Here is a 7,988-nt window from a genome sequence, read left to right as displayed (position 1 = left end):
TCACCTCGACTCTTACAAATGCAATGCATGGTATGGACTCAATCTAGGCCCAGAAACGCCTAAACCGTGCTCTGATACCACTAAATGTGACACCCCTTACCCGTGTACAGTATACCTAAGTAAGTAATGCCACACGGTGTACCGGCACATTCTAATATACCTTAATTAATTTATATCATGCTTGTGAATATAATTTATGAAATATAATTTATTTTAGCCATATATCAAAAGTATTATTTATTTGAGGTTCCGAAAATTTTAAAGAAAATCCGGCGGAGTACCGGCTAAAAATGGAGAAAATAGTTCTTCGAAACCTGTTAAAAACACTTCCAATATTCTTATTCCATCATTCACAAACTCCAATACCAAAATCTCAACAATTTCCAATTTCAGTTCTCAATCATCCATCACATGTCATAATTAAGTATAAATCACAAATAAACATTCTCTTTTCCATTCACAAATACAATTTTCATAATTTACATGAACATCAATATACATTATACAAGTTTAATTACATATGAGAAAATCAAAATTAGCTACAAAATATCAAAATGACACCTAGTGTCCTACCAATGCACTGCAGAAGTTGAGGTGACACGGACACTGTGCAGAACTGTAGGATGGACTCACCCAGTCTGTGGTCTACTGGGCTCACGATCTGTATCTCTAGTACCTACGCGTGGCAAAAGCAATGCGCTAAGCAATAATGCTTAGTGGTGCAATAATATAATAAAAGAAAATAGCAGAAAGTAAGTATGTATAGAATGTGTATGATTTCTTTATTTGGTATTGGTATATCTATTATTTCATTAACTTTGCCCACTTTTATTCATTTGGTTGCCCAAGTAACCTACACTAGACGACTGGACTGGATAAACGGGTAAACTGGCACTGGGTATCGAGTACCTCGGGCCGTCACACCATCGGTCACATATGCATCTCCTGGAGTGCATGAGCACTAACTAGTCAGAATAATATCAGGCACAAGGCCAAGTCTCAATGCAAGGTCAGAATGGATAAAAGCCATAAAATCACAGAATGGCATATTGCCATGTACAGTACTGCTAACTGAACCCTATTGGCATGTCAAACTATCCAAACCAATCTTGTTAGGTATACTAGGGCATTTGAAACTTTTAAATTCTTCCATTTGTGAATTTCAAGTTTTGGTGTTACTATTCACCTCATTGGTCAACAAAAATGTTGACTTTTGGATAGAAAATATGTACATTGACTTTGGCACTCCCAACATACCACATTTTGTATTTAAAACTTGTTGGCATTAAGCGTTAATACCATTTCTAAGCATTAAACCAAAGGAGCAGATTTTTCAGATTTTGTACCATAACTTTACTGTTCCATTAGGATCTGTTACAGTGGAAATTTGAGGAATCAGTAAACATAAAAGTTGTTCCTTATTTTGTCTAGTTGAATTTCTTTTTTTGAATCACTCCATTTGGAGTTTTGTAGCTCCAGATATGGTCCAAAAACCACAGCTGGCCGGATTTCCATTCTGCAGAAATTACCATATCTACAGTAACATGAACAGTGACTGTGACTGCATATTTGAATAGGTTCTGGCCATAATTTGGGGTAGGTTTCTTCATGAAAGTTGTTTGTCTATGTCATAACTTGTTTCTGTAAAACTTTCAGGTCAATTGACCAAATCTACAGTGAGTTATGGCCAAATGAACAGTTACTGTTCATTTGGTCATTTCTGCAGGTGCTGTTGCAGGGGATCCGGATTAGGGCCAACTTTTGGTCCTCTTGCTTTGGTCTTTTGGGCATGCTTTCTTCAGCAAAAATGTGCCATTGTAAGCCTAGTTTCATGTCCAATTGGCCAAACACCAATTGGACCAACACAGCCAAAGATATGGCAGTCTAAGTGGACTGAAATTTTAGTCACCCTGCTGCTGTCCTTAGGCAGCCTACACACTCACTTTGGCATGCATTAACTCACTTCAAATTATGGTTAACTTGCCTTAAATGGTCACTAATTGACCAGTAGAATGTTCATTAATCAATTCCAATGCCAAGTCCAATTTTCATTCCTAAACCCTAGCCAAATTTTCAAAGTTTTCACAATTTCCCTCATTAATTCTTTCATTCTCTACATATATGTGTATACACTTTATACCTAAGCTCTAGTTCACTCTAAGTCCATCAAACACTCCATTTCTATTCCTTCAATAGGGCTGCCGAAATGCATGGCATACATACACATAATTTTTTTTCATTTTAGTTACAATTTCTTACTTATTTTAAGTCCCTTAGCATAGAAATAAAGAGCTTTAGGTGTGTATATGCACTAACCTTTAAGTGGCAGATTTTTCCAAGCCCCAAACTTCACTTTCTTTCTTCTTCTTGGCTGCCAAAAGGTTTTGCAAGGTGCAAGGATAAATTTTAGTGAAAGGTCTCTAGGGTTTTAGGGTGAAAAGAAGGAGGAAATTAAGCTTTGATTGTGTGTTAATGGAGGTTGGCTATGGGCAAGGGTTTCGGCTGGAATGGAAAAGAGATGGCTGCTGGTTTTTTCTTTATTTCTCAGTCTCAATTATCTCTTTTATTAGTTAGTCAAATGGTTACTTAATTGTGATTGGTTATAATTTTCTTAATGACATCACCATGATGTCATAAATAAGCCTTTTCCTCATTTTCTTTTCTTTTCTTCACTACTCATTTTCAATTTAATTTCTAGTAATGTTTATTCATATTTTATGTCATATTAATTATTTACTCAACTGGACAAGTCAGCCAAAAATCACCTTTGAAGGCGAAATGACCAAAATGCCCTCCGTTTGGCTTAATGGGTCAAAATTGTCTGTACCGATTGAAAAATTTTTCTAGGTATTTTCTTGGCATTCTAATGCCATGGGAACCTCAATAACCCTTCTCTGGAGTCCCAAAAATTATTTTATAATTTTTGGCCCGGGTCTAGGGCTCCTCGTTGCGAGAACCGCAACTTCCCTCTGGTTACCCATCGCTTTGGCACCGGCTCGTTTAACTCGGTTGTATTTTATTTCTAAAATTTTTACTAAATTTTTCTTATTAATATTTGAGTTAATTATGGTCCCTCACTTTGATTTAAATATTTTTCCGGACGTTCTAGCTGTCCGGACCGACACCGGTCACCGGAACAGTAGAATGTACGGAGTAGTTACCGGGAGGGTGTTACAATTATTTTTACAATTTTAATAATTCCTCCTATATACCTTCTCAATTTTCATACACCAGTTACTTAATTAATTCCTATTTCAATATATTAGCCTCACTCATTTTAATTGACATTTAGGTCAAAAGTTAACTCTTCAAGTGAATTGACCAAAATACCCTTCATCGGGTTATAGTCCATCTTTTTCAATAATACCCGATGAGTCCTTAGTAGTTGCTCACCTTAGGTTCTAATTTACTTATTTGTGCTTATTTCCTTTTCATTTCTTAGATTTATTAATTTCTAATAAATCCTCAATTAATCCTTAATTAAGGATTTTATAGGGTTCTACATGAAATTGGAGTAGCAATTGAACTTACGGTCGCTTCTCGGATAGGTCACCCATCGTCGGGAACTTAAGCTCATTTAACCGAGTTATACTCTATTTCTCTTATTTTCCTCTAACCTCATTTGATCTCTGTTAATTTAATTTATGACTTTTCTCTGTGATTGAAGTGTGGTTCCAGGCATTCTAACTGTCCGAATAGACATTAGCCATTGGAATAGTAGAATGTATGGAAATACATAAGATGAGGGTGTTACAATTCTCTGCTCCTTAAAAGAAATTTCGTCCTGAAATTTACCTGGTATTAGTCTCTGAATAGTTATGGATGTTTGAAAAGTGCATAATTTATTAATTTTACTCCCATCACATTTATTGTTTCTAAGGTATCTTTATGCCTAATTCAGTTGATTAAAGTATAATTATCTATTAGGCATATATTTAGAGAGTTGTTGAAATAATTGTGTTAAATAGAAAAATTTTCAGCATTTGCATTAATTTGATTCTTGCTGTATTTTTCAAGGTTTTGGTGAAGTTCCAAAGTATAGAAGTGTGGAAGGAAGCTTGGAAAGGTCAATGGATTGAGAAGCATTGTTGATACAAAGTACACGAGTCGTGTAAACACAACCATGGACTCGTGTAACATTCTGCCAGAAGAAATCCAGAGAACCAAGGAAGAAACAAAGTACATGGGCCATGTAATTTGACCCGTGTAAATCCTAGAGACCCATGTAACCTTCTGTGCTAATGCAAGACATACCCACTTGGCTCCAGTAAGTTACATGGCCCTGGCCCTTGTAGTGATATATGGGTCGTGTATCCATTGATAATCAGTTTCCTGATTTTGCTCCAGTTATAGTTTTGACAGAGAGAGAGACTCCTAACACCTCAGAGACTCTAAAAACCTAACCCTAGGCCATTTATTATAAATAAAGGAGGCAGCAACCGACACAACCATTCACCAGCCTCTCGACCTGAGGATCAGACCTTCGTTCTCCATTCATATTTTAGATTTCTTCAATTTTCTTCTTTAATTTTCTGTAAGCCATGAATATGAGTGGCTAAGTTTTTAATTCAGTTCAAGGGATTCAAGTTCTTTTGCTTAATTTGTGAGATCAAGTTCTTAATTTAATTTATGTCGTTTTGAATATCTATTGTTTTCTGATTTTATTATCTTTGATCTATTGAATGATTTGCTAAAAAGGCCTATTAGTTGATTGTTTGATGTGATCAATTGCTAGTTCATCTTCATAATCCGTAATTGTTGTGTAAGATTGAACATGAGTAGCAATTAGGTTTTATTGATTATGATCCAAGTTTTCGATAATAACCTAACGAAACAATAGGGTGAATTAAATGATTTATGCTTTATAAATTGTTTTTCAGCTTAACTACTTCATTTTCTTAAAGTAGTTATTAATTTGATGAGGATTGTTTAATATCAATTCAATTAATAATTAGAGTCAACAAGAGTGCTGTGCTCGAATTGATGAGTAAAGGGAAGTTAGGGATTTTACCTCGTTGTTTGGTAAATCTATATTAAGTATTCAATACGAGATAATTGTATTTCTTTTGTCTATGATCAAATCAATGCATTGGAATGCGAATTACCTTGGACTGAAGTTTGTTTTATTTAAGAGTTTCATATTTAATTTTAGTTCTTAATTTTTGATTTTTGATTTCTTCTTTGGATTGTGAATTAACACCCCCCCCCCCCCGCCCCATCATTTGTTTCTTTTTCCATTACATAAGTGCATGAAATTTAATAATTTAGTCTCTAGGATTCAACCTGGATTTATCACTTGCTGCAGAAAATATTTCATAATTGGTGATTTCAGTTAATTTAATTTCTGGTGGATTCGACAGCCATCAAGAATTTTGGCGCTATTGCCGGGCATTGAAATTTATTGGATTTCGTGTTTTTGGTGTTCGGATATTCTGTTATAACCTTTGTTTGTGAGTTATTGTTTTCAGGTTTTAGAAAAAAAAAAGTTATGGTGTTACTATTCATTAAGAATTTTGGTTGAATTTGGAGGGCAGCCCATACCTATTTTGAAGGAAACGATGTTTTGATCAAGACAGATAAATACGTAGGATTCCTTGGCCCCACCCTCTTGAGGCTAAATTCCATCTTTTTCTAGGGTTTTGAGGCATTTTTCTGTTTTTACTTTGATTTCTTTTTGTTTATGATAAGAACTTCTCAATTTGGTGAGTTGATCTTTGATCCAGAAGTAGAAAAAATAGCTAAATAGTTGAGAAAATTGGCTAAGTAGATAAGCAGATTCCAAGTACATCTGAAGGAGTCCAATCTCCAAGGGAGTTAAGTTCGGATTCGGATTCGGATTCAAATTTCGAAAATGAAACCGTGGCTGCTAGGACTTTAAAAGAGTTGGCTGCTACTGATCTAAACCAACAACCTTTGTGTATTCAATACCCTACTTTAAATGTTGCTTTTCAGTTAAAATCTGGACTAATCCATTTGTTGCCTAGGTATTATGGTCTTACAGGTGAGGATCCACATAAGCATTTAAAAGAATTTCATATTGTGTGTTCTAGCGTGAAACCTCAAGGAGTTTTAGAGGATCAAATCAAGCTTTGAGCTTTCCCTTTCTCACTGGAAGGCACAACTAAGGATTGGTTGTATTACCTTCCTTCTAGATCCGTCAACTCATGGAATGGGATGAAGCAGATATTTTTGGAGAAGTATTTTTCTGCTTCCCGTGCTGCCAACATAAGAAAAGAAATTTGTGGCATCCGACAGTACAATGGAGAGAGCTTGTATGAGTATTGGGAATGATTTAAGAAACTATGTGCAAGCTGTCCCCATTATCAAATAAGTGAGCAGCTTTTGATTCAGTATTTCTATGAGGGACTTCTACCAATGGACCGCAGTATGATAGATGCTGCTAGTGGAGGAGCTTTGGTTGACAAGACACCAGAAGAGGCAAGGAGGTTGATTGCTAACATGGCAGCAAATTCTCAGCAGTTTGGTATGAGAATGGATCACACACCTATGAAGGTTAATGAGGTAAGTACATCTAACCTTGAGAAACAGATTTTTGATTTAATTTCTTTGGTGAGGTAGTTGGCTGTAGGGAATATGCAAACTGTTAAGGTATATGGAATTTGTTTGGGTTTGGGTCATGCTACTGACATGTGTCATGCGTTACAAGAGGATGAATCAATGCAACATGCTAATGCAGTAGGACATTATGGACAGCCACAACGCAGGTATAATCCCTTTTCGAATACTTATAATCCAGGATGGCGAGATCATCCCAATTTGAGTTATGGTAATTAACTAGTGCAAAACTGATACCATCAGCAAATACCATAAGTGAATCAACCACCTCCACCTCCCTCAAATCAAGGTATGTCACTTGATGAAATTATTAAGGCTTTGGCTAACAATGCACAACAGTTTCAACAGGAGACCAAAAATAACATTCAAAACATAGAGAGGTAGATTGGTCAGTTAGCCTCATTTGTGAGTAAGCTAGAAGCTCAAGGTTCTGGAAAGCTTCCATCACAAATAATCATGAACCCCAGAGAAAATGCAAGTGCTATAGTGTTGCGAAGTAGGAAAGAAGTTGATAATCAGACTCCAAATGATCCAATGAAAAAGAAGAAGCAAGGAGCAAAAGAGTCTGAAGTTCCTGAAGTTGAGGTAAATACTGAACCTAAACTGAATAAGGTTAATAATTCTGTTCTTCCTCCATTCCCCTGCAGGTTGGCCAAGACAAAGAAAGAAGAACAAGAGAAAGAAATTTTGGAGACTTTCAAGAAGGTAGAGGTTAATATACCTTTACTTGATGCGATCAAACAAATCCCTAGGTATGCTAAATTCCTTAAGGAATTATGCACTACAAAGCGCTAGTTGAGGAATAATAAGAAGATCAGTGTGGGGAAAAATGTATTAGCATTAATTCAGCAAAAATTACTCCCTAAATGTAAGGATTCAGATTCATTTTCTATTTCCTGCAAAATAGGTGATTCTAAATTTGAACGTGCAATGACAGATTTAGGAGCATCTATTAATGTCATGTCATATTCAGTTTTTCAGACTTTGAATTTGGGTCCTTTGAAAGAAACCAGTGTTATTATTCAGTTAGTTGATCATTCTAATGCTTACCCATTGGGAGTAGTTGAGGATGTGTTGGTGCAGGTTGGAGGATTGATTTTTCCTGCAGATTTTTTCATTCTGGATATGGAGAATGATAGTGCTCTCTCATCAAACTCAGCTTTGATTTTATTCGGAAAACCTTTCCTAAAAACTGTTAAGACAAAAATTGATGTGGATGAGGGTACCTTAACTATGGAGTTTGATGGAGAGACTGTCAAATTTAATATCTGTGATGCCATGAAATATCCTGTTGATAATCATTCTGTCTTTTCTATTGATGTTGTTGATATATTTGTGTAGGATGTTTTTGAGTTAAGCATGGAGGATGAGTTAGAAAGAAAATCACAATTGCATGAATTAGAGGAAATTCG

At 35.7% G+C, this 7,988-nt stretch overlaps 1 non-coding gene across 1 annotated transcript; it reads right to left on the bottom strand.

Moving 5' to 3' along the window:
- Positions 1-6,222: 6,222 nt before the first annotated feature.
- LOC131170031 (small nucleolar RNA R71) lies at positions 6,223-6,329 on the bottom strand. The gene has a single exon (XR_009140974.1). It is a non-coding gene; the product is annotated as a small nucleolar RNA R71 (small nucleolar RNA).
- Positions 6,330-7,988: the final 1,659 nt, after the last annotated feature.

This window comes from Hevea brasiliensis, chromosome 10 (assembly GCF_030052815.1).
Source record: "Hevea brasiliensis isolate MT/VB/25A 57/8 chromosome 10, ASM3005281v1, whole genome shotgun sequence".
NCBI lineage: Eukaryota > Viridiplantae > Streptophyta > Magnoliopsida > Malpighiales > Euphorbiaceae > Hevea > Hevea brasiliensis.
This window is presented reverse-complemented; position numbering and strand designations above follow the sequence as displayed.